The sequence below is a fragment of the Cygnus atratus genome, chromosome 6, assembly GCF_013377495.2.
Source record: "Cygnus atratus isolate AKBS03 ecotype Queensland, Australia chromosome 6, CAtr_DNAZoo_HiC_assembly, whole genome shotgun sequence".
Lineage (NCBI taxonomy): Eukaryota > Metazoa > Chordata > Aves > Anseriformes > Anatidae > Cygnus > Cygnus atratus.
Genome location: NC_066367.1, coordinates 29,351,324 through 29,378,174, shown reverse-complemented (window position 1 = coordinate 29,378,174; position 26,851 = coordinate 29,351,324). Strand labels below are relative to the sequence as shown.

General features: G+C 50.3%; 1 long non-coding RNA gene across 4 annotated transcripts; it reads right to left on the bottom strand.

Moving 5' to 3' along the window:
- Positions 1-158: 158 nt before the first annotated feature.
- On the bottom strand, positions 159-26,471 carry LOC118257571 (uncharacterized). 4 transcript variants are annotated; one of them, XR_007708444.1, is made up of 8 exons: positions 26,357-26,471; positions 25,821-25,978; positions 11,514-12,056; positions 9,921-10,040; positions 7,959-8,078; positions 7,401-7,547; positions 2,064-6,037; positions 161-1,490 (listed from the first exon to the last, which is right to left on the bottom strand). It is a non-coding gene; the product is annotated as an uncharacterized LOC118257571 (long non-coding RNA). The 4 variants fall into 4 exon arrangements; XR_004781631.2 differs by lacking the exon at positions 26,357-26,471 and having other exon boundaries at positions 159-1,490; positions 25,821-26,338; XR_004781632.2 differs by lacking the exons at positions 7,959-8,078; positions 26,357-26,471 and having other exon boundaries at positions 159-1,490; positions 25,821-26,338.
- Positions 26,472-26,851: the final 380 nt, after the last annotated feature.

Genomic DNA, 26,851 nt, shown 5'->3' with positions numbered 1-26,851 from the left:
CAGAGAGGGATGCTGACCCCCGGACTGGGATGCTCAACCCCAAACTGGGATGCTGACCCTCAGGTCGGGATGCTCAGCCCCAAACTGAGATGCTCACTCCCAAACTGGGATGCCGACCCCCAGACAGGGGTGCTTACCCCAAACTGGGATGCTTATCCCCAGACTGGGATGCTGACCCTCGGACTGGGATGTCACCCCCAAACTGAGATGCTGACCCCCAGACTGGGACGCTGGCCCCCAGAGTGGGATGCTCAGCCCCAAACTGGGATGCTCACCCCCAAACTGGGATGCTCACCCCCAAACTGGGATGCTGACCCCCCCGCTGAGGTGCTCACCCCCAAACTGGGATGCTGACCCTCAGATTGGGATGCTCACCTCAAGACTGGGATGCTGGCCCCCAAACTGGGATGCAGACCCCCAAACTGGGATGCTCACCCCCAAACTGGGATGATCAGCCCCCCCACTGAAGGCATCAAGGGCGTTATCCCGCTGGAAATTGTCCCCAGAGAGATGGGAAGGGGGCTCACCCTCATCCCGCTGCCCCCCAGCCACATCGTGCACCCAGCTACGTGTTTCAGGCCAAGCCTGACCATGGGGATAAAACCTGCACCTACGTGCTGTCCTCCCCAGTGCTTCCCTGGGGATGCGCAAAGGATGCTGTCTGTGTTTGGGGTTTTGGTGTGAAATCCCCATGTTGAACCCCAGCACGCACCCCTCCTTGCTGCCCCATTGCTCGGTACACCCAGAGCTTTTTCAGTACACGGGGTATCACGCAGATGTGACTGACTTCTTCATTAGTTAAAAATGTTAATAGCAAAGCCAAGGGAACGCGACCGGGCTAATGAGGCTGGAAACCTCTGTTAACGTCGTCGTGGGATTATATGGTTAAAGTCGGGCGCTGAGAGACGGAGCTCCCTCACCCGCGGGAATGCCGGCTTTGTGGCACTTAGCGTTAGCATTTTCTGCTGCAGGTTTGCTGGTGTTTGGGTTTTTCTTTTCAAATTAAGGAGAACGCAAAGTGCAGCTGCTTATGCCTCTCATGCAACACAACGCTCGGCACGGGATTACTCATGGCCTTGGAGTTTTATAACACATTTGTTTGCGGGAGCCATGAGCCCAGAGAGGAACGGCGGTCTGCGGCATCTGGCACGCTGCAAAACCCACGGTGTGCGTCCCGGCACCTAGCACACGTTCCCATCCCACTCCCCAAGAAATAACTCAGGTTTTACAAGGGTTTAATCAGGCAGGGTCCCTTTCTCTGACCACCCATCACGCGTCTGCTATGTTGTTATGAAAGAGCTGCCAGCTCGCTTTGTTTGTTAAATCCTACAGCCGCATCTTTGCACCTCGTGGTGATTTTAGCCATCCTGGTGTCACTTCTGGAGGAACCTGGTCACTTTTGGGGTCCCCGCAGCAGCAGCATCTGGTTACAGCACTCGCTGCTCGGAATGCAAGGGACTCCAAAACTCCAAGCCAACAAAAACATTGCCCTGAAATTAGAAGCAAATAATGAAGATATTTTTGTTTTGCTTCATCACTTCGTGTTACAAAATCCCCTTTTGCATGACAGAACCAGAATTTTCGCCTGAGTGACTCAAGAAAGTCCCTTTAAAAGTCCCTAAAAAAGAAAGAAAGAAGAGAAGAGAAGAGAAGAGAAGAGAAGAGAAGAGAAGAGAAGAGAAGAGAAGAGAAGAGAAGAGAAGAGAAGAGAAGAGAAGAGAAGAGAAGAGAAGAGAAGAGAAGAGAAGAGAAGAGAAGGAAAGGAAAGGAAAGGAAAGGAAAGGAAAGGAAAGGAAAGGAAAGGAAAGGAAAGGAAAGGAAAGGAAAGGAAAGGAAAGGAAAGGAAAGGAAGAAAAAAAGACCAGCGCAGACTTTGCATTTGTTACTCCTACAAATCTACAAATCTCAGGGTGGGAAAATGGGATGCACAGCACACAGCAGCCCCTCAAAGCCTCCCTTTAGCACGGGTTTGCGAGCAGATGTTCCATAGACAAGGGAGCGAGTTATTCTCGCTGCACACTCACGACTTCTCGGGGGGGGGGGGGGGGGGAGGCTCTCCGTACCTTTTTTATGATCTGCCGTTGACTTCACTAATGACTCACATTTGGTTCCAATGAGATATTTTCATATGACTAATGAATCTATATTTGGAGGCGTAAGAGGGTTTGGCTAATTATCTGTTGCAGTCAGTTAAATATTCCAAGTATTCAAAGTAGGTTTTCTTCCAGTGGCAAGCGCTGTGCCCTCGTGCTCTCTGTGCTGCTGGGGCTGTAAAAGCAGCCCGGCACTTTGACTCGTACCAGGCTGACATCTGGGTTTCTGCGTGTGTAAGCACAAGAGACGGCCTGAACTTAATTACAAAGTGAACCGATCCCGCATTTTTTAGGTGGCCGGCAGGTCATTCCCCAAGGGAGGATTTAAACCCGCTTCTTCAGCAGGCGCTTGATGCTTGCGAGGCCCGTTTCGCTGGGGCGCTTGCTGGCGTGCCATTAATAACTCCTGGCAGGGGCAGATGCCCGATAAGCACCCTGCTGTCGGCTGCTGGTGCACAGATGGGTTTTCCCAAGGGAGAGCTTGGAGCCGGCGAGGGAAGGGCAGGGAGAGAGCCGAGGGGGAGGGAAGGGGCTTCCCGAATTGCAGCAGGACCTTGCACGTAAGGATCCTGCGGGGAAAGAAACGTGCAGCTCCGATGAAGGAACCAGCCGGCCTTCCCTCTTCGTAGCCTCCATCGTAGGTGCCGAGGCTGCCCCGTGGTTTTTTATCGCCACCGCTTTCTTTGTGCAGCGGCGCCGGTGCAAGCGCGGCGGGGCAGATGCTGCTCGTGTTCTCCCACCAGAGACCTCGCTGCCGAGCTCCTCAGCCGGAGGAGAACAATAAAGAAGATTTTACAGCTGTTGTGCTTGTGGGGGGAGGCGAGGAGAAAACAGCTTGAGTGCCCATGGCCGGCTATAATTTCTCCAGTGGGTCTTTGCTGACAGTTTTAGGATTAACAAGTGAGCTCTGTTCCCAGGCATTTACCCCTCTGCATAAGCTGGCCTGTTTGTTCTCAAGGGTTTATTTTACCCTACAAAATATGGCATTGCCAAACAGATGTAGGCTTGTTCCTAGAAAGGCAAGTTATAACTGAAGCCGCATCTCACAGAGGCTTTAGCCCTCGGGATTGTTTGTAAATGCTACAGTATTCCTCTGACCCTTTTCAGGGCAGTTTTTTCCCACAGACGTGCTGGTCGGGTCTTTTATGGCTCTGTCCTTTGTCAAGGATGAATTAAGAAAAATAAACTCGCAAACACAAAGTGGAGGCCCAGCCCGGAGATCCTCTTGCTCCCAACCATTAAGAAGTATTTTACAGCGCTGGGTGGGGGAAAAAAGAAAACAATGTGTCCTCCTGCATTTTTCTCTCCCTCATTTTTAGCTCTAGGGGTAAGGGAAAAAAAAATAAGAAGAGGAAAATAGAAAAAAAGAGTCTTGGTATTTTTGGAGGCCTCCCGTTCAAGAGGCTGACACAAAGCACTTTCTGTCGAGTGCTGCAAAAAGCCTCCTGCCTCCCAGAGCTGCCCAGGAGAGGGGCAGGTGATGAGGAAGGGAAGGCGGTGAGGAGGAAGGCTGCGGGGATGTACTCTGGTGCTCAGTGGTCAGCCTCTCGCTTTCTCCCCAGAGATTTGGCAAACTGGCCATGAGCAAAGGGGAAGAGGTTTGCAGAGCACCGTGGGCTGGGGTTCAACACACACCCACAGCAAAGCGCAGCCCATCTGCGTCCTGTCGGCCCCACGGCCCCTCCTTCCCCAAACTGCTCTCCCCAGGTGCCTCATCCTGGGCAGAGTTCAGATGTCAGCAGAAGGGTCAATTATAGGCCAGTCCCTTTACATGGAGCCTATCTAAGATGTCTTTAGAGCAGCCCTAAACTCATTATCTGTGAGCCTGAGCCAGTAATTATGAATGCTTTGGCCTGGGCTCGTTTGTTTAGGTTTCTGTAGCACTGATTAGAGATCAGCAGGCTTAAAGTTCGTGGGAGGGCACGGAGCCATGGTGGTGGCTCCAAGCCGTGGTGTTGCCCAGTAGCCGAACCTCTCGCTCATCCCTAAGCATCCCTCCAAGATGCCAGCATTAGTCTCAAGGGTAAAAAGCAGCTTGAAACCAAGCAGCTGACCAGGAGGAGGTGATGCAGAAAGGATTAAATACTGACCTAGGGCAGTCAGGCACCGTGACTCAGGTTACAGGGACAACAAAACAAGAGCAGAAAGGATTTGTGTGGGCAATGTCCCCGACTTCAGCCGGTACTGGTTAATTGCTTTTGAGAGAGGACCCGGTGAAGATGAAGGAGATGAAGCTGAGGGAGGGGAAGGAATATCTTTCAGCTCAATGAGAGGCAGCAGCACAGCTTTGCAGAAATATTCCTGCTTTAATCAAATCTCTATCTGAAGTGGGTGGATAAAGGACCCTGAGGTGGTGTGAGAGCCACCACATTGCTTACACCTCCAGCCACAGACTCCCGGCCTGCTCCTTCTCCTCCATGAGGATTTAGGTCAAATCTGACGAATCTGAGAATCCAAAGATCCCTTTGACGTTTATGTTGACAGGCTTTCCCCTGTGTCTGGTACCCCTTGAGCAGGGCAGTGGGGTGAAAGCATTTCAAAGCACACGTAGATGCTCAAGAATTTTATTAGCAGCATCAGCCAACATTTCCACTTGCTTTGTATTTGCTGTTGGAAAAGTAATAACAACTCTGGAGAATCTACTCAGGAGAGAAAACAGCTCTTTCCTCGGCACCATGCTGCGATGCTGCTTTGTGTAACAACACTGCACGCGGGAGCGGAGCAGAAAGGGGCTGCAGCCCTGTGAGGAGCCGGGATTGCTGACACAAGCCCACGGAAAGTGCTACAATGGAACAGGATGAAGGCAAAGGAAAGAGTGGTGCGAGTACGTAGCAAGAAAAGACTCCAGCTGCTGGTCTCTAGCTGCCTGTGTCAAAGCCTCCTAGGGGAAGTAATTTTATTTGCCTCATGGGACGAATAAAACAAGCACTGGAAAAAATACAGGGAACAGCCTCATATTGGCAGGGGACAAGACAGACCATTCAGATCTCAGCCCGGAGCACAGAGCTCTCCGAGGGCAATGGAAATATTTGAAGGTGCACCAAAATTTACCCCTAACACAAAGGAAACCCCACGCCCTTGCAGTCTGCTGGCTGTTGGGAAGCAGCAGCTGTTCCTGGACCAGGGAACACAGGGGGCCATGCTGCCTTTGGCCCCGTATCTGTTTCTAAAGCAAGAACTTCCCCAGTGTCCTGGTAGTGCGTTCACACCTCTCTCAGGTCTGAGACTCTTCTGGAGATGGGGCTGGCACACAGGGAGATGCAGCCAGGAGCAGTGGACGCAGCGCTTGCAGGTCCCCAGCTCCCCTGGTCTCAGACAGGCCCTGTCCCACCTCTGCTCAGGGATGGGGGCAGCTCCCACTCGTGGGGCACCTTGGAGCAGCGCCAGCTTTGCCCTTCTGCCTCCAGACACAGCCCTGGCCCTCCTCAGCAACAGCACAGCAGAAAGGCAGGGACCAGGCCTGTGTGAAAGCGCTTCTGTTAGCTGCCTGGTAGCTCCTCAGGAAGGATGAACGTCCCCTGGTGAGCATCACGGCCCCTCGACTGATAACGGTGCTCAGCTAAGAACCTGGCACAAAGACGCAGGACCTCAGCTGAGGGGATTCGATGGTGGGCTTCAAAGCACACCACCTGTGGGAGGAGGTGAGCTGGAGGCACACTGAGGTAAAGCTGTGAGGCCTCCCGTGTTGGTGCGGCCCTGCTGAGACCTGGAGCCCGGCTGGTGGGTTCCCCCAGCAGGACACTCCTGTGGCAGCCAGTCTCTGCGTTTCTTTGGCACGTTTATAAATTTATACACAAGCAGCAGTATGCAGCCCACAGGCAGGACCCCTGCTGGGATCTTCTGCCCAAGCACCACTGCTTGTTCCTGGCTTGTAGCTCTGGACCTTGCTGGTTCCTCTTACACACATGGAGCCGGGCTAACGAGCTCGCCTCTTCCTTGCCAGCCTGCCAAAGAAAATGTATGACAGAAATAACAAGGGTGAGTCCCCTCTGCCCAAGGCTGTGTACTCCTTCCACACCAAGGAGAGGTTCGCTGGTGACCCTGCAACCAGCACCTCCTGAGGCCTCCCACCACAACCAAGCAGGTGCTGTACAAAGTAGAGGGCTGCGCTGGAGACCACCAGAGAGGTTCCCTTCAGAGCTGGAAAATGTTGCCCACAGCCTTGTCCAGTCCAGTTTTGAATATCTCCAGGGATGGAGATCCCACAGCCTCTGTGGGATTAACCACTCTCCCTGTGAATTATGCCCTTTATACCTAGTCAGAACTTCCCTTGCAGCAGCCCGTGTCTTTTGCTTCTCATCCTTTCGTGGTGCCTCTCTGAGAAGAAACCTGCTCCATCCCCTCTGAACCCTCCCTTGAGAGACCCAAGTACAGCAATCAGCTCTGGCTCTGTCTTTTTCAGGTTGAACAAACCCAGCCCTCAGCCTCTCCTCATCACTTGCTGTCACATGTTAGTAATTAACTGAAAAATTTGTATCCTTTTATTTCAGATTCTGGTGTCTCACTCCACAGTAGAGCACAATTTTAGGTTTATAGCTCTGTGTTTATTTCCAAGGAAATTTTACTAGCCTGATGTACAAAAGCTACTTAAACCTTAAAATGAAGTCATCTCTGCTGCAGAATACAGCTCGCTAATTAACCCTTCACAAAAACATCTCAGCTTAGGTCCTAAAGGACGAGCACTGGTGTAGCCCATTGCAAGGTTAAAGGGCTCGTGAGGAGATACCGGGAAGGATCCCGAGCATGGGTTTGCATGGACATCAGAGCTGCCTGAGCCAAGTTCCATCACATTGCTTTGAAAGCGATCGGATGTTAAAAATGAGGCTGCTCCCACTCAAATAAACTAAATTTGGATTTTAAGTGCAGCCCCGCTCTGCAAAGCAGCTCTATAAAAATGTCATTGCGGGACTTCCTGTTTATTGTCTCTCGCAGGCTCCAAATGAAACCCGTTCCACTAAAAAGAGACCTTTTCTAACGAGCCATCTGCAAATGCAGGTTCTCCTCCTTCATCCACAGCTCTGAAACAAAGGCTCCAAGTCCACCTCCCCAGACCCTGTGCAATACCCTGGCTTTTGGGATATCCACCTAGCCAGAATCAGCTAATCAGCTTTCTTGCTCTGTGCTGGCTCCATCCTTCTCCAGTGTCCGTCTGTCCCGTGGGTCAGTCTGTCCCTGCAGCACTGTGCTGGGGCTGCACAGGACTATGGGAACAGCCAAGAGCAAATGTGGCCTTTAGCTTAGGCAATAGATGGGTTACTCTCTTTGTACCTACTAGAACAGCTGTGAGATGGAGTAAAACCTACTTACCTTCATTGCAGGCATTGGGATTTTGCAAAAACCCCTAAGAGAGCCAGGAGTCTGGACACGACAGGCATGTAATAGCAGATGAGTACACGGTTTCCTCTGGCATTGTCGACTCTCCAAGCCTGCAGCACGTACAGCCCAATTCTGAACCTTTAAAGGAAGCAAATGCATAACAACTGGTGCTCTTCTTCCGCAGCATCTTTTGAGAGTTGAACCACGTTTTAAATAACTTTGAAGATGCACACCAGTAATTTGTCCTGAGAACAAAAAGAGATCACTCCCCTCCCCAAAAGCCAGAAATATCTGCTTTATTTCAAATTTGCAGGTTTTTTGTTGTTGTTGTTGTTTTAATTTAGTTAAATCTGATGAATCCCCACAGCCAGGTATGAGAGTGAGCAATGCACATCCCCAGAAAGCAGGGAACAGGGCTAGGCTCCTGTCCTGCAGCACATGGGACCATATACCTGCCAGCTGGAGCAGTAACAGGTAACAGTTGCATGTAGGGATGCACTACAGCTATAAAAGAGCAGCAGGAACAGTTTGAGCAATGTTTGTGCACACCTTGGGTGGATCTGCTCCTTCTTATAGCTGGCAGGCTGGGGAAATTGCAGCTTTTCCAGGGAATCTGCCTTCAAGATCCAAGCCCTTGCGCTCCAGAGTGGACCAGGCAAGAAGGAGATGCTTCATCAGAAACAAAAATAACACAGAAACATACTTCTTGCATCTAACCGCACTCGTAAGGGTGGATAATAGCTGAAAAGTTTGAATATAAAACTGTGCCAGTACAGCAACACAGCAAAGAATAAATGCTGGTGTTACTGGGCTGGAGAAATGACAAGATGCAGCTGGGTAGAGAGGGGGAAAAAAAGAGTTTGGATAAGCAGATCTCATCTGCTGGAAGCCCAAAACGGTCCCAAAGGATGTTTCCCGGCAGTTTGCTGGGTTTGCTGGTGTGGGCCTGATGCGAGCAGCGCCGGAGGGACTGCAGGGACGGGATTGCTCTCTTAGCTCGCTTGCCCTCTGCCGGATGCCAGGGGCTCAGCGAGCCGGGTCCAACATCCAGAGCACCCGGGTTAAAGTCGGCTCCTGGACCTTGCAGCACCACATTTCTGCAGGGCTGCATGCACTGGTAGCTGCAAGGCGAGGGTGTAGGGAAAAATTGAACACATGAGGTATGGCAAAGCTAGAAACTGCAATGGATGTAGAAAGCTGTGGAGGGTAAGTTAAAAAAAAAAAAAAACAACTCTTTGTCTTGCCACTTGTAATCCTCTGAATTGCACAGCATCAAAATGAGACAAGATTTTTCTAGTCAAGGTTCTCAAGATTTGGGGATCTATCTTCCTAAAGGAGTTTAGGGCTGCTTTCTAATGTAGGCCAGGCAATGCTAGCAGAGAGAGGCTCAGTGGAAGGGGCACGAAAGTGCCATCTCAGCAAAGCCCAGCCATGGACTCCCCGCTTCCTCCTGCGATGCCCAGCAAGAAGCCAGCCTTCCAGCAGGTAGGGCAGTGTTCACACCAGAATAACCAGGAGGTGCCAGGGAGGATGGGAAGCCCAGCATCAGTATGGGGCCAGTGGAGCTCCCAGCCACAGTGGGTTTGACTGGAGCAGCACTACTAAGGGCACATTGCAGTGGCTCAATACAGTGTCACAGGGAGAGATGGGCAGCAGCTCTCAGCTAGCTCGCACCTTCATCAGGGTGTTTGGCCTTGCCCAGGTGCCTGTCCCATGCTGCACCGTGCCCTGGGGACATGCCTCTGCTGGGGAAGGCAAACAGAGGAGCGACAAGGGCACAGCTGGTGCGATGGGAAGATAATGCAGCTTTCAAACTGGTGGATCTGAGGCACTGCTCCAGTGATGGACAGACAGCCAGAGCCTGAGCTCCTTGGCAGGTCTTTTGAACCAGAGCAGGTCCAAGCTCTGGGTATCTCAGCCAGTTTTCAAACCCACTCTTAAACAAGCAGTGTGGATGTCACAGCTAGCCTGAGGCTGCCACAGCCTAGTGTGAGCCCAGGAAGCCTCTGAGGGCTGTGCTGCACACTGGGACAGTAAGGCCACTGTCCCTGTGACTGCAGTAAGCTGTCCCCAGAGCAGTGCAGCTCTGCTGGTGTAACTGCGCTGGGGACTTCAGTGAGCCCAGCTAGAGCCACTCAGAAATCACATCACCCCCCACCCCTGACCCACATAGCTCTGCGGGTAAAAGTCTGTAGCACTGCTCTGGCCAGAGATATTAGACATAACAAATGTATTTTTAAAACAAGGGGGAGGAACATTTTTCAGGCCTAGGGGGTAGAGGATGTTGGCTTGAACTGCAGGAGAAAGTTCAAGGTCAAATCCTCCTGCATGCAAACCAGCTCCTGCGGCAATGCTTTGCAGCAGTGCCAAGTATCAGCCCTAGTCTAACATCTTCCACACAAGTATCGCTCTGCTCTGGGCACACAAATGCTTCTAAAGAAATCAGGCTGTAAATCAGCTCTGCTCTTGGCTAATAAAGTCCTCAAGGCAAGGACAGTCTCTAAATATTACCTGAAAGCCAGGTGGTGCTGCCTTTCTCACACCATGTGGGTGCCACTGCCCCGTGCTTCTCAATCAGGATCCCAGCGAAGACCGGGATTCATAATTCTTATCACCACCTCTCTTCCAAGACTGGGACAGATGGATGGACAAGCAGATCATGCATCAGTAAAATGGATCACATGTAGAGTATCTCTGGCTTCAAAGAGGTCTTCTTCCCACTAGGAAGGCAACCTAAAAGAGCCTGGACCATTCTCAAGGGACACCTATCCCAAACCCCTTTCCCCAGCAGCGATTGCCTGAAGCCTTGCTGTTTTTAACAATTGTCCTAACGAACCAAGTGGCTACTTTGTCAGCTTGAGCTCCAGTCAGTTGACAAAAACAAGAGCTAAAAACAGACTCTGGTCCTATCTGGGGCCTCACTGCAAACAGCTGTAGTTTTACAAGCTGTTTTTCTTGTTTTCTAAGCATTTTGCTCTCCTCCTTGTTGGAAGAGAGGCAAGCAGTTGACTGTAGGGAAGGGAGTGATGAAGCCCACCCTGTTCACGATGTCTGCTTGATCTCACTCATGTCCCCCAGCCTGAGCCACAGCAGGTCCCTGGTACAGCAGATTAATGTCCTTGCGTACAGCAGATTTATCACTGTACCCCCAGGCAAGGTGTTCCTTCACTTTTATTACAGCAAACTGTTTTCAGAAGAAATGCTGCATCAGGAAATTAACTATGCTACAGACGCTAAAAAATGTGGCTCGTGTTGTTTAAAGCTCTCAGCATGGCCATTTTTCTTCCCTACTCCTTTTCGGTTCCTTGTCACCCTTAAAAAACATCGAGAAAGGGATGTAATTAAGGCCCTGTACCTTTGTCCTGAGGTCTTTACCTCAGCCAAATCCTCAGCAGAATATTTGTCACGTGCCTGCCCCGAAGGCCATTTCGGCAGCCACCTGTGACTGCCAAGTGCTCTCCCTAACCTCAGTCCTGCCCGTGCTCCTCGCTGTGCCGGGGTCCCGTGTGCTTCCCGAAGGGTCGGGGAGCGTGCCCAGGCTGCGTGGCAGCCCTGTGGCAGGGCTGAGCAGAGCCCCGAGCCGCCGGCCGCGGGGGGAGGCTCCGCGCATCCAGCTGGAAGAGGCCGTCAGGGCCACGGCCTGCCAGAGTCAACACTAACCCTGACCTTCAACTACGAGCAAGAAAAACCCGTAACACACGCCTTGCCACGAACAGCTGTGCCTGCGCCGTGGCCAGGTGAAATTACTGTAACAGGCTGCTAATTGGCCTCTCGCTGAAACTGGGCCAGAGGCAGCGGTGCTGGGGAAGATGCAGCGCAGAGAGGGCATCGGTTGTCCTCCCTGGCACATCCTCCACCAGGGCAGCTCCTGCCCAGGAGACCACTTGTGAACCATCTGGGCTCGCAGTGGGTCACCTCCAGGCCTCCCAGCTCAGCCGGGGTCATCCCAACTCCAGAGAGTCCTTCACCCCAGCACTGCTTGGAGGAGAAACGACAGCCTGAGCCGCCCCGTCCTTCACATAGGGCCCTGCTCTTGCCACCTGGCTGCCCACAGAGACCCTCCTGGCTGGCTTTCAGGAGCAGATCCTTCCCTTTGTGGCTCACCTTGCCCCACAGCCACGGATGTCCTTCTGCTGGTGCCCAGTGGTTAGAGAACTTCGCCTGGTGCCAGGTTCTCCTCCGCTGCCTGGCTGTACTCTGGGACATGTTGGCTTTGCATCCAGATTTTTAAAATATTTTGCTTTGTGGTTTTTCATGCAGCGCTCAAGATATTTTGCAAAAGGCACCTTATAAATTGACTCAATGAATACACATAAAACACCGGGTTTAATCCTTCCTTTCACATTCTTCCTCTCATTACTAAAATGTCCCCAACATACCGACCCCCTCCCCACCTTGTATTTAGGCCAGACCAGGCCAACTTAAAATACTTTTGGCTTCTACAGGAAGACTGGAAAATGACTATTTTATTTCAAGGAAGCTTGTTTTGGACTGAAATCAGGGCTTGTAAACGACTGAAGCAAAGAATGGCTGTAAGGACTCTCACATCAGGTGCACTAAATAACAACAGTGTATTGTTGGTTTTATGCCAAGCAGTCCAGTACCAGGTGAGGCCTCCTCTCACTAACTCTTCTTCATTGGGGCAACCTGAATGGGAAAAAAGAGATATATTAAAAAAAATAATAATAAATAAATAAATAAATAAATAAAGAGCAATTACTCAGGAACAGAAAAGCTAAAGGAGACCCAGCCCTGGGTTGAGCAGTGTGGGTGCAGCCTCAGGGGCAGAAAGGACCTTCCCACACCAAGAATGGGACTGTTTCCCTTGTATGGGTCAAAAAAGTGCAAGACTTCATTGAGTTACTCCTAAAAGCTGGGTTCAGCTCTCCAAAAAACAGGCCAGATGGGCACTAGTTTGGAATTAACTTTAGAGGAAGATCCATCAAACCTGTTTTGGTTTTCTCACCACCATGGTGTTTGTATCATAGCCGAAACCAGAGGTGCTCAGCTGTTCAACAACTCTCTGCACTCACCATCCTCCAGCTCACATCCTCCCCTTGCAGCCCAGCTCTGCTAAGCACCAGCGGGTCATTTCCATGGCTGCTGAGCACTAGAGAAATAATGGAAAAGCACCAAGGAAAAGCAGTGCAGATGAAACATGATGGTGGCAGTTCAGCCTGTGCTGGCCCATGCTTTGCATGCCTGGATTTCCTCCAGCAGCTGAGAGATGGGGAGAGAGGGGAGTATTGGAAGGCATTTTGTACATCACCAAGTTATATCTGAGCATTCAGGATCCTCTCTGCCACCAGATGACAGAGTCTCATCTGAAAAAAAGAGCTTTGGTACCTCCATCACATCCATAGGGCACAGTGAGAGACTCATGCAGTCCACAGGGGCCAGGGGGCACCTACATCTGACAGGGCTCAGAGTGGCCCCTGGGTGATAAACCTCAGAGGATAATAAACAGCACAAGGCTCATAATGGGGTCTCATCAGCCAAGAGGTCAGAGCAGCCAAGAGACCACATCAGCTCAGATTTTGTTCCTAGAGCCCTAATCCTGCAGTGTAACTTTAAAATATTCCTTTAAGGATCACAATGTTCTGGGCAAAGAGACCTTTGGGACCTCTTGGGTAAACGTGGGCATTTCTTGTATTCATTACCAGCCTCTGGCTGCATTAATACCTTAGCTATTTCATCACAGGCCTCTCATGCTTGTTAATATGTCTTTTGGACTCATTTCAGCCCACAAGCCTCCCAGTTCCACAGTTTTGCTGAGCAGCTTTGTCCTTTTTCAGAAGGAGCTGAGAGCTGTGGTCTGGAGGTTAAAGCCCTGGAGACCTGTGTATGTGACAGCCTGGCCTCTATCCCTGGCTCATTGCAGCCCGGGCACCCCTTTTACCCTTTCCATCCCTCTGAACCCCTTGGAGAACACCCACCAGCAGCAGGGTGACCTGGCCCTGGTGTTTGTGGGATAAGGAATTACATGTGAACGGATGCATTTGTGTTCATCTGACCTTCTCACTCCTTCGCTGGCAGCCCAAAACACCATCGCAGCAGTGAGGCCAGGCACAACGAGGGCTCAGCCAGCCCTGTCTGACACCTGTGAAGCTTTAGTGTAAGGCTCTAAGGGCAGAGAGATTGGACTGCTTTGTCCATTAAAACAAACAAACAAAAAGTATAAACCCTGCTTTTGACACAGTCTTAACCATTTGAAGATGGCTATAGGCTTAAATGGAGTTTTGTCCTCAAGGTCAGGAAGGGGAAAAGACATAAAGGTGCTTGTCATGGGATTTGTTTACATTTTTTTTTATTGGGAATAGTTCACTCCACGGGTCAGGGAGAGCCCACAAGTAAAGCCAACAGCAGTGAACCCAAGCCCACACGCCTGGGGAAAACCAGGCCCTGAGAGGTGTGCCCAGAGGTGACCCCTGATGCCCTCTGGGGGAGGAAGATGCACAGAGCAGTTGAGGACCAGAGTCCAGTCCTTGCTCCACGTGCTCCTGGCAGCTTCCCTGCCTGTCTCCCAGGACAGCCCTCCCCACCTCCTTTCCCTTAGAGCCGTAGAAGGACCGGAGCCTTTGCACAAACTGGGGTCGCACACGGTGCAATGGAATCCCCCGGGGGCCAAAACCCCAAGACTCGATCACAGGAGTGTGCAGCTAAAGGAGTCTGGCCAGCTCGGCTGTGGCACCATCACCCAGCTATACAAGTGGGACCTTCCAAGCAGCTGGCTTTGGTGCCACCTAAGCACAGAGATGATGTTCCTCTCTAGGGCTTTTAACAGTGGTTTAATGAGCAATTAGCCAAGCTGGCTGGGAAGAATTATTATTAAAATGTTGTTGCTCTTCCTGATAAAACAAATGTTATTTTCATTGACCTACTTTGAATATATTTCTCAGGTTTAGGATGAACAAACAAATCATCCACAGTTTTCAGCAAAGACCTATACATTTATCTTAAAATAAATAAATAAATAAATAAATAACCGTGGGTTGTTTTTGTGTTGTTGTTTGGGTTTCTTTTTTTTTTTTTTTGTCATTTTCCCATGAAAAAACTAGGAAAAAAAATCATCAGAAAGAGACGTGCCTTGCTGAAATGCTCGATTTCACAAAAAGGACTGGTTTTCATCCTAGATAAACAATTCCTGTGAGAAATTTAGAAGCATGTCAGTTGAGATAGTTCATATGGGTTCAGTTCCACAGGAGCTACTGGATCTGAAATTCTTATCCTGTCACACTCTGAAACTGTCAGTAAGGGAACCTGCATCCTCTAACCAGGTGACTAAACAAGATTGACACGTCTTTGCTCTTTTCATTATAGTCAGGGGTTTGTTGCTGCTGTTGAAGGCCTTAATTTGCAGAATTCAACAGCTTTACAATTCCCCCACGCCTTCTGTTCACTAATTACATCAATGAAAGGAATGCATTTGATTTATATCTAGCTGCATCGAATGATTGACACTCTTTAATAGGAACAATATAGTCAGCAATAAGAGAAATGTCACAGTGCTTCCCAGGATGACAATAAACTGGTAGATCTTAGAGATTTTAAAAGAGGAATAGGTAAATTAATTCAGATTGTTCCTCCTGGTGTCAAGCCTGAAGCTGATGCTTTACCAAATCTACCTTAGAAGTGAAAATCAGTGAGGAAATAAAAGATATGAACTTGTCACTTATCTTTCTGTTGCTTCGGACTGGATCTCAGACCACCTTCTGAAACACAGCTGGCTCCTTGGCATACACAAACTGCCCAGAGAGAAAGCCTTGAAGCAAGCCTTCCCCCATGGCCCTGCTTTCCTCTGCTCCCTTCGAGGGAGCAAGTACAGGTCTCTCCTCACTGAACTGCAGATGGTGACTTCAGTGTCCTTAACTTTGGGAAGAGGGGCATGGAAAGAGGAACTGTGGAGGGTATTGCCACTTCTGTAGGCCCAGTGACACCTCTCATGAGGCCAGAACTTTGCAAAACCTCAGATAAAGGTGATGAAGGTAAAGTGATTTATTGGCATCCAAAATACTCATCACCCTTCTTACCCCCACATTTAAGGGAAGGGCCAGAGGTGGCATTAGGCAGACAATGGCTAGCTCAGACGAGCTGTCTGACCATGCTTTTACACAGGCAAGCCCACAAAGCACCTGGATTTTCTTGCCTTTCTTTCCATAGATGATGTCGTGCTGGTCTGGCCCCTGCAAACATTTCCACGCTGATGGCTCTAGAAGCTTAATCCATTTGTGCTCAGAGGCAAAGCTGAGTAGCTGAGTCAGCACAAGCTCCAGTCCAGCCAGGAATGGGGAAAGGGGAGCCTGGCTTTTATCAGTGCCCTTTGCAGACACGTTTGTGGGGCTGAGTTTTGGAACTGGTGCTGGAGTGTACAGGAAAGAAAATGACTGAGAACAAAAGACGGAGGGAGGACAGGTTCAGAGATGTAACTTCAAGTCTGAGGGTATGTGGGAGACTCTCAGCCTGTCAGTGACGCAACCCCAGGGTCACTTGGCTGAGGCAACGTGTGCTTGTGGAGAAGAGAACTGGTAAAAACAGGGAGATCTTGAGCCTTCCAGCGAGAGACATAATGCAGTCCCTGGTATAGCAGCTGAAAATGGCCAAATTCAGCCTAGAAATCAGCTTAGCAGGAGGAATCACCTGTCAGCACAACTCACCAACAGATGTGCTGGTTTCTCCTTCAGTGGTGGTCAAGAACAGTGGATGGGCATTCCCCTGTGAGACCTGCTCTTGCTCTCCTGAAAACTCTTAGCACCGGGACTGTTCAGGAGACCAAGTGATCAGTGTCTATGTCACCTTACCTGAGCCACCCCTCAGCTAGCAGCTGTGGACAATTTGAGGTGATCAAGACCTTGGCCTCAAAATGAGGCCTACATTTCAGTGAAGGACTGCTCCAGCACTGTTTTCCAACCAGTGCAGCCCACTGGCCAGATACTTCTCTCCCTCATCCTAACCCCACAGCTCAGAAACCAGCCAGAAGAGACCAAAACGATCGTTCAGTCTGAACTCTTGCACAAAACAGACCACAGAGCCTGCCCCAGTAATGCCTGCATGGATACACTGCAGTCCTCTGGAGCCACTGGGAATACAGGGCTGGAAACAATAGCTTTGAAAGAGCAAATCAAACTTGTAAAAATAAAGGGGGGGGAGGTGGCGGCAATAAAAGTCGTGATGAGTCAAGGAGATAATTATGTGTGATAGCAGGGTTTCTTTGGCTGGGGACCAGCAAGAGGCACTGTCTGCATCCAGCCCCTTGGGATGAGGATGAGAGAGCAGTTTGTGCGGCTCTGAGAGAATTAGAAATATCCAGACAGGAGAAAGGTGAGGGAGAAGGCAGCAGTCTGAGATGGGGCTGGGCCTAATTCAGACACGCACAAGTCATTAAGCTAATGTCTCTTGGCTAATTACACACACAGAGTCATATCCTGCAAGGAAAACAGCGCAAGAAGCAGCCTCATGGAATGGGCACTAAACAAACGCATTAGGCAGGGGAGCAGTAATCCCTTTTTGATGCCAGCGGGGTGTGAGGCATTTCTCATCCCCAGGACTGCAGCCGTTCAGTCACGCTCAGCCCACGGAAATCCCACAGAAGCAAGAAGCTGCAAGAAGCTACAGGCCCCCCATCACCGCTTCACGTACAAAGACTCGGGGCAAAGAGGAAGAGATCTGGCTGGTGATATGTGCATGCTGTTAAACATACCTCCCTAAAAAGAGCTGAGAGCCCCTGGTTTAGATTTAGTAATAAGCCCCTGAAATGGGAGCAGAGGAAGGAGGCTGATATTTCTGGGTATTGTTTGCAGCTCTGTCTGTGTTTGCTCAGTGATTCAACACAGCGTTATTGGGGTTTTTAGATGGAGGCCATGAGTCACCCACAGAATTTCTTCCTTCCCTCTCTGGAAAATCCACAAGCCAGGAGGGTGAACATGGGGAATGGCATTTTTCTTGATGAAACCATTCAGCCTCACAGGTTTCCCTATCTCATCTGATGTCAGGTGTCTGTATATCTCAAGTTCCTCCAAGCAGGAATGGAGTATGCCCTCAGGGCTCAGTGCTGAGAAGTAGGACCTGCTGTTCTTCAAAGCCAAAACCAGAAGAGACCTCAGGAGGACAGTCTGCTTTCATACCTCCAAACAGCATCAGCTCTACCAGAGTCACTTCTGACAAGTGCTCGCCTCACCTCCAGCTTAAAAACTACCAGAGCTGACAATTTGAGCACCTCACTTCTCCACTACATGGCCATCCTCACTGCTGGGAAGTTGTTTCCTAACACAGAACTGTAGAATAACCGAAGCCGGAAAGGACCTCTGCAGGTGTCTGCTCCAACCCCGACTCAAAGTATGGCCAACCAACACCTAACTTGTATCTCCCTTGCTGCAGTTTCAATCATCACATCGTGTCGGCTCTGCCTTGGATACAGGGAATTGATGAGACCCCTTCTCCTTACAGCAACCTCTTGCATATTTAAAAAAAAAGCCCTTCCTTCTCCAGATCCTTCAGACTTTGCTCATAGGTCACGTTTTTGAGACTGCTGATCTTATATGCCTTATATCCCTCAAACAATTGCAAGTCTCCAGCCACACAGATCCTGGAACTGCCAACCTCATAAAGACTACTGGGAAAAGTTAGAAGCACGAGCCTCCACAGGCTTCCACCGTGGAGAAAAGAAGGCAGAGGAAAGGCAAGCAAAGCAGAAACAGCTCATCATACGCTCTGAACACCAGCCTTCCCTTGGGCCCCTTCCCCTCACATCTCCCATAACCTCAAGCACAAAGACACATAAAAATCCAAGTCCTCAGTTCAGCTGTTGATAGCTGTGGTACTTCTGGCTGTGCCAACAATGCTGCACGCCCCATTTCTTCCCCAGGGCTAGCAGCATAAAAGAGTGGAAAACCTAACTCACGAGACATTCTTGTTATTGTTTTCTAACAGGGCCGTGCTAAAAACCCTCAGCCCAGAGGAAAGCCCTTCTGTGCCATCAACAGGCCAAGCACACCCCTTGCCTCCAGCTGCTGACAGGCAAATGGGGAAGAGAGGCTCATGGACCAATGCTTTCTTCGATATCCAGAAAAATTAGGACCAGGCCACCCTTAGCTGTAGGCCCATGTGTGAATACCCTCTGCCCTGCAAATCCCTTAGCTGTGTCACCCCACACTCCTCCTGGCTCTGCTCTAGGAGCTCTGCTTTGCCATCCCTCCCTGCTTGCCCCATCCTGCAGAGCACGTACAGCCTCAAGCAAGAGAAAAACCCTCCTTGGACTTCTCTTTGAACCCAGTCCCACATTCTCTCCACATCCTCCCCTTCCCCAAATACACTTGCATTTTAGGGCTGAGAAACTCCAGTCAAAGAGAAGCAGCTTTAGGAGAGCAGGGCTTTGCATTGAAAGGGTCTTGCCGTTTTAACCAGAGTCTCCTGCCAGCGAACAGCACAGCCCTTGAACGCGCAAGGAATTTTGACCTCACATAGTGAAATTTCCTAGAACTTTAAACCTTTGTTGTTGTTGTTGTTGTTGTTGTCGTTTCTTTGGCTCTCTCTCGGTTTTCAATTTTCCACTTGGCAACCGTGTTGAAATGATGCAAGGAAGTAGCCACTGCTTAACTGCAAGTTATTAATTAGATGCCAGGGAGTCTGTGCGTGACTGCACGCAGGGCAAGGGGGGGTCCGTCCCCTGCATTACAAAATCAATTAACCAGATTGGTGTTGCTTTTCTGCCCAGAGATATAATTTAGTGGCACGTCTCCGTTTGCTTCAGAACCAATTCCTGAAAGAGAAGGTACTTGCACAGCCTACTGGGGAGGGGAGAGGGGAAGAAAAAAGCCCTCGGTGACCAAGGGCTGATCCTTCAGCTGTTGAAACTCTTTCCTAAGAGTCTCAATCTCTGTTAAAACAAACGCTAATTGTTCTTCGCTAGAAACAGTCTGAAGACGTGCTGCTGTAAAATACCAGTCTGACAAAATTGAGAAAGACTTCAGGCGCTCAGGGCTACCCAGCTCTCCAGGTTTTCCCAAGACTTACTGCCACCCCAGCGGGAGTTGACACCCCTCCACTGAGACAGCGTGTCTGGCCACACGCGCCCTCCCAGACTGCTGCCGCGCAATTGAAAGTAGATTTGCACAAGCCATGGCTGAAGGCGCTGCGGTTTTCGGTGTTGAACGTACACTTTGCCCTAGACACGTCTCTGCTCTGAGGATCTCATAGTTTAAATACCCAAGACCAGCAAACATCCCAGGGGGAATCTGTTCCAATGGGTAATTACCCTCATTGTTAAAAATTAACAACAAAACAATAATCGTAGACAGCTGGGCCTTTCGTGCCTTTTATAGCAACATTCCCATAGCTCTGCTAGAGACATTGTTTGGGATTTGTAAATAAATTTTCACCCCAATTCAGGATAAATCCTTAGCCGTCTATATCAGATGTTTTCCCAACAGGGAACGGCTGCTTCCCATGAGGCTCGAGCCATGACATATCTTCCTGGCATGCACATCCCAAAAGGTACGTCTAGGGTCTTTGATGCTTCGGAGAGATGAGTTCCAAGACAATGCTGGTGCACCCAGTGTTGCTGCAGCCCTCATTTTCTGCAAGGTTTAACCCATGGCGTTGGCCATCCTTGACACTGACAGAGGCTTGGGAGCCTTTGGTTGCATCCTTCCCTCTAAGTTCACTGGTAGCAGATGGCCCAGGGCAAAGGGAGGCTCAGGGACAAGTGTAAGAATGAGAAAACTTGCAGCCAGCTCCTCTTCAAGGGGGCAGGCACAGGTGGCCAGGAGATGGACTTAATTGCAAAGAAAAACAACCCCAGATTTTCCAAGCCAAGCTGATAACCCAGGAGAAGAATGACGGTGGCCTGACAAGAAGGGTGGAGGGAGGTTGGTTAGCCATAATGATGATGTGTACCCTACAAAATCAGAAGACCATATTTGGTTTAGAGTGCTCCTGAGTGCCAAATCCTGAGTGGTTTCAGGACTGTCATTTGGAGGCAGACCTCATCCGTCCCATGGTCACCTTGACTGTTAAAACTAGTACCGAGTTTTAGGTACTAGTTTTAAAACTAGTACCTAAAACACAGTACCTACTGAGCCAAGAGCACATCTAGAAAGCCTGGTTATCACCGTGGTAAGGATACTACATCAGGAAACCAACCTTTGACAGATCTCTCTCTCCTACCTTCGCTTGCCCCTATGTACTTGGCTGCAATTCCTTCTCCAGTGGCAGTAAAGTCAGAAAGGAGGAGGCAGACCACCTTTCTTTGGCCCTACATCATCCCAGGACTGTCAACTCTGCAAATCATGTGCTCTGCATCCTCAGAGCCCTTCCTTGCTCAAAGGACATGTGGTTGGGGGAACAAGGGGGTGGTTCACTCTCCTTTCTGCATGTAAAACTCCTCATGCAGCTTCCTGTGAACCCAGAGCTTCATCCTCACGTTTGGGTCCCTCACCCTTCTACCCCCCATAACAATTCATATTTCTGTATGCCTGGAAGTGCTAGCCAAGACCAAGGGCATGGGCTTGCGAGTGGCAAGAAGAAGCTGCCGTGGGTCCCCTAGACACAGTGGCCGATCACCACCACTCCACTGCTTGCTGAGAAAACAGAGCAGCAGGATGATACAACCCATCACATAGACCCTGTCTGGGTCAGCAGGAACAGCCAGTGCTCAGTCCCTGCCCTGAGAATCAGAAAGCCTCAGTAGTCCAGACTGAGAAACATCCCCAGGGAATCCGCTCCACTGGTTAATCACCATCGCTCTTAAAAATTAATAACAAAACAATAATAGTAGACAGCTGTGCTTTTCATGCCTTTTATAGCAACGTTCCCACAGCACAGTGAGGGACATCATTTGGGGTTCACAAACAACTTTTGGGCTGCATTTGGGCCTTCTTCTCTTTTTCCATGGCCTACCTCTCACCTGCTGGCCTCTGCTGACCAGAAGGCAGCCAGCCTGCTACTTCCACTGCAATAAAATCAACCAGACTGCAGAAAAGCACACGCACACACAGCAAGCTTGGTCCTAGCCTGAGTGAAGCTTAGCATTCCTTCACATTCTGGGTTGTGGAAAGAGTTGTTCAAACCAGGCTCATAGCAACCTTTTAGACGTCGTACTCTGAGTTATGTAAAATATTTTCCCTGCTTTGGTAGTTGGCAAACTTTGTTTTATAAGACAAATGGAATTTATTAATGCAAAATATTTATCAAGTCTTTGTATTTTTTTTTCCAAGGGAGTGGAGAGGTTGACCAGGAGTCTTTCATCTTTGTTGGCTTCTGAATATTAAAAATGCAGCTGATTTAGAGCAAGACCACAAGCCAGAGTCTCTTTCATTTCCACATAACCCCTTTTTCTGCAGGCAATAGCAAGCTCTCTCTTTGAGAAACGTGTCATCTTCCTGTGGTGACGGCGGGGAACACTCATGACACGTATTCTCAAAAACTTGGGTGATCTCCATCATCCAGGTGAGCAACAGAGGTTAAAGACAGACAGTAGGCAGGTTCCTCTGTGCTCAGTCCTCCAAAGATGAGCGAAGTGAGATGTTCTATGCCTCGAGGACCTTGCATCCCCCCAGGAGAATGTGCGTAAGGTGGGAACACAGAAGAAAGGGGGAGCAGCAAAAAAAGGGAGGACAGCACGTTGGCCAAACGAAGTAGTCTGATCCCCACTTACAACTACCCTGATCACCAATGTCTACCCTTTTGAAATAAAAGAAAAAGTAAGGCAACTGGCAGCTCTACCACCATGTCTACTGCCTTGGAGTCTGCAAGAGAGCAATGTTAAATAACCCATCTCTGCCTAAGGCCCAGATTGTAAAAGGCACCATCATCTTAAGCTGCCAAGCATTGCTTCCAGGATAATCAGATCACAAAGCACTTTCTTTAGGCTTCCGTATCTGCCTGATGGCCTATCATCCACCTTTTCTTTGACTGTTTTCTTCATTTTGATAGGCACCAGCATAGTCTTCACTGGAGGTTCATAAGGACAACCATGGCATATGTAACATTTTTGTCAGAGGTGGGTCCACTTTGGAATAAACATCTCTGCTTGTTATAGGAACTTGTATTTATTTTCTTCTTTTTCTTCATGCACAAAGAATAACAGTTTCAGCACGCTAAGGTTAAAATCAGTTGTTTAATGCCTGGATTATTTATTTGTTCCTCTTCTTCCCTTTCATGACTTGGGTCTGCTCTGCAATTAAGGTTTTAAATGTTCCTTTTAATCTCAAGTTCAATCCATTACAGTAAAAACGTTTTCAAATCCAACAACTTGAATGGAAACAGACATAGTTGTTAGAGACCGGGTTCCTATCTTTAGGCAATGTGGCCCCGCAGCTGGGATCACAGAATCAGAGAACGGCTGAGGTTGGAAGGGACCTCAGGAGGCCATCTCATCCAAACCCTGCTCAAGCAGGGGCATCTAGAGCAGATTTCCCAGGACTGTGTCCATGTGGCTTTTGAAGATCTCCAAGGAGGAGACTCCACAGCCTCTATGAGCAACCTGTGCCAGTGCTTCATCACCTGCCCAGCAAAGTGCTTCCTGGTGCTTAGACAGCACTTCTTGTGTTCCAGTTTGTGCACACTGTCTCTTGTAAATAATGGGATATCAGAGAATCCTGCTCTGTATCAAATCTTCTCCCTTCAAAGGTGAGGCCCAGTAGTAGGTGGTGGCTCAGAAGAACTTTATTGAGTGAAAAAGCCAATGGCCCTCTTAGTTCACCGCTTAGCATCTCCTGTGAAATAATATTTATTGGGAAGAGTTGGGTCTTCTCTTCACACTTTCAAAGAACTGGAGCTGTTCCAAAAATGCCTGAAGGGGAGAACAAAGCAGTGACTTGAAGGACGTTTGTCTCAGGGTGGCCAGGCCTGCAGAATACAATGTTCCTCTTACAATATTAGACTTAATCAAAGAAATGGAGAGAGGTCACAGAGCAAATTCCAGACTCCAAATTCACGAGTTATAAATAAGTATTCCCTGGTGTGGACAGAGGTCCCTTCGGAAAAGCCCAGTGAGTCAAGGCTGAAAATATTCCATTTTGGTGAACAAAATACAAAAGAGAAGTCATCGTTAACAAGAGAGCCAGAGGATCCATGAGAGGCAGTCCTCTTCATGCCAGGTAAACAGCCCCATGTTGCAGGAATGGGCCCAAATCAGAAAGCTCCAAGCAGAGAGAGCACGGAAAAGAAGCAACCGAGTGTAAAAGGGGGAAGTCATCACCTGGCCTGGACCACCCTTCCAGTCGCCTCGTATATGGTGTCTTCTGTGCCAAGGTCTGCTCTTGGCTGTCCACCCTCTGCCCACCTGGCTGTGACAGGATGGACACAGGCTCTGTGGCCCCACAACTCAGTCTCCTCTGCAGCAGCTTCCCCACATCCCCTTCTTGCCATGCTCTCGCCATGAAGAGTAGGTAGGACTCTGAACGTAGGGGTGTCTAACATCTTCAGCCTGAGCAGAAACACACGGTCCCAAAGTATATCCATTAGATGTCTGAAGGCCAGAAGAGGACATCTGAAGCAGAGCAAATTCCAGGGAATCTTTTACATCATCCACATTTCAAAAGCGCAGCCCAAAGCCTCTGCTGGTGCAACCTAGCAAGAACGTGCCTCTAATTGCACAAAAATAAGAAACCCAGGCCAGCTCTCCTTCCGCCACCACAGGGGCAAGGGGCAGCCGTGACAGTGCGCACCACAGCAGAGCTGGGGAGGAGGCCAGCTCTGGTTTGCCTTTCCTGCTGAGAAATCAGGTGCATCCCTCGGGTTGGGGCATGCTGCCAGCAGAGCCCTGGAGGTGCAGCCGGGTCTGAACATGCTTCTCCTTAGCTGTGCACATGGAAGCTCGGGAGCTTTCCCAGTGATGCTGTTCATGCTCTAGGTCAGGAGAGGAACAGGGATGCATAGCAGGAGGTGAGCAATACAGGACAAGAGAAGAAAAAGAGGTGGGTAAAGCTCAAGAGGAAGCCAACCCTTTGGTTCTCCAAATGCTGCTGCAAGACTGGCCCAGGTAGAGCTCAAAGGAATTTTGTGGCCTGACATTGATGGACGCCAGAGCCCGAGGAGGTTTCTTTTAGGCAGACATTGGGGTTTGGGCGATGCTGTGCTGGCTTCCCCCCCTTTTCTTTGCTTTTGTAGTTTGAGGTGTCGTAGCAGCACTGCCCTTTGCTTGGGCAGAGGGAGATGCTCAGGCCAGGCCTGAAGCTCTGTGCTGCAGCTCTGGGCATCAGCCCGGCTGCAGACACCAGCTCCAGCACCGCTTCTGCACCAGTATGCACATTGGGGGGAACAAAGAGGGAGCGGGCAAGCTCTTTCACTTGCTAATAGGCTACTGAAAGAAAGACATCAAATTTATGATTGCCATGCAAGGATATGGTCCGGCTTGCTAAAATCAGAGGGAAAAGCAAGACAGGGCAAGGGAGGAGAGGAAATGGATTGGGTTTTTCAGATGCACCCCAAAACCCACACAACTCATAGGAGCCCCAGGAGCCCGAGCAGGGCAGTGACACCAAGCTGCTGAACACCCAAAGAGAGTTTTTCTCAGCTCTGGTTAGAGAAACCCTTTCTTGCAGAGCTGCCACTGTTCATATGCTTGGAGCAACACTGTACAGAAAGGAGAAGGGCTGGTTTTGGGGGGGATGGGAGGGAGGAGCACAAGCCCTGTGCTGGGAAAGCCACACCGATGAGCTTGTTAACATTTGAAGAGACTGCCTGGCGTGATTCCTTACACAGATCCCTGCCAAGAATTTGCAAGAGGAAAGTATATTTAGCAATCCAAGGCATGCCAAAGCCTTGTCAAGAGAAAAAAACACTTTGAATATGTGGAATAGCAATTAGACATTTTCTAAGCAGCCATTTTCAAAATGCATCCAGGCATCTAATAAGGGCACCTGAGGCATATCCACAACCCCGCCACACTCCATGCCTCAAAAGACATCCGCTAAGGATCGAATACACAGAGCAAGGGCACGTTACCGATGGCAACTGCCCACTTGCAGAGCACTGGGGCTGGTCCTAAGCTTGTGATCCTCTGCCACCCTGAGCCACTGCGTGTTATTTCATAGCATCCTTTGAGGAATCATTTCTCCTAAAGCCGTGAGCCGTGCTGCACAGCCAGGGAACAGAGAGGTGCCGCCTGCCCAATTTGGTGAGAGCTGTGCCGCCAGCTCTATGATGCTTTGTGTCCCCAAAGGGAGCTGGTGAACCTCCAGGTGAGACGAGCAGCAGCTGGAAGCTGGGACAACACGTAAAAGCAGGTGGTGGCTTGCAGCCCGCGACAGTGGCCCTCACATCATACCCCAGCCCTGGTTGATTCTCTCGTTGGCCAATGTACTGAGCTGTAAAACCAGTAATAAACTTCATCGCTAAGCTCCTTTCTTGCTAGGGAGAGACCTAGATATGTCTTCCAGGACAGGGCATGTCTGCCCCAGGAAGGTCACTCACCTGCACTCGTTGCTCCTGATTCTGGAGCAACTGCTGTGAGTCTCCCTAGGGTGCAGCACGGAGAAAGAGACTTGGAGGAGCTGAGGAAGACAACGGGCACCTCTTGGTCTCACACAGGGATGAAGGCAGCCAAGCATGCAGTGAGGCCACGACCTTTGCTGTTCGTGGAAATGAGAAATCACACCAGGACGCGCTCCGTAAAAACGGTGCCCATCACTTTTAGCTGCCGTGCTCTCACACAAAGCCAGAAGGGAATGCCTGCCTGCGGGCTGAGTTCACGCCAGCTCCAAGTCACAGCTCGCAGGAGGGGTCACCAAACACCTGTGGCTGAGGCTTCTCATCCCCATGATTACCAGTCTCTACCAGTCTCTCATGTGCGATACAACGCCACAACATCCTCCTAGGACATACAGACGGTTTCGGCAGAGCAGCTTCAGAAATTCCTGCCCGTTGACCACACACCCCCCTTCCCAGCCTCCCCGCTCCCGTTATTCCTCCTCTTGGCGCAGAGCCCAGCTTCGGTCCAAAATCCTTACCCGGCTCTGTGCGAGGAGGGCGTGAAAAGCACGGGGCCGAGCAGCTCGGGGTGGGGGCGGACAGGTGAGCAGGGCCCCCCCCCCCCCCCACCCCGAGGCGGGCTGGGAAGGGGGGGGGACGGGACGGAGGCAGGCGCAGCCCCCAGCCGCAGCGCGGCAGTGGCGCCCGCTGGCCGCTCGCAGCATCGCCCCGACCGCAGCAGCCCTCGGCTTCGTGCCCTCGGCTTCTGGCTCTCGACTTCTTGCCCTCGCCACCTTCTTCCCTGCCCTCACGCCGAGGAAAGGCGCTGAGCCGGCAGCCCGGAGGCTCAGCGGCACGGAAAGTTCCTGCTCAGGGGACTAGGAGAGAGCCACGGAGCTCCTGGGAGGCAGGACCAGCTCAAACGCCAAACCCCGTCGTGATCTTGTCTTCCCCTTTTCTTCCACCCCTCCGCACATACGAATCCCCAGGGGAATTAACAGTTTTGTCAGCAGGAGTAGACATCACCTTTGGTA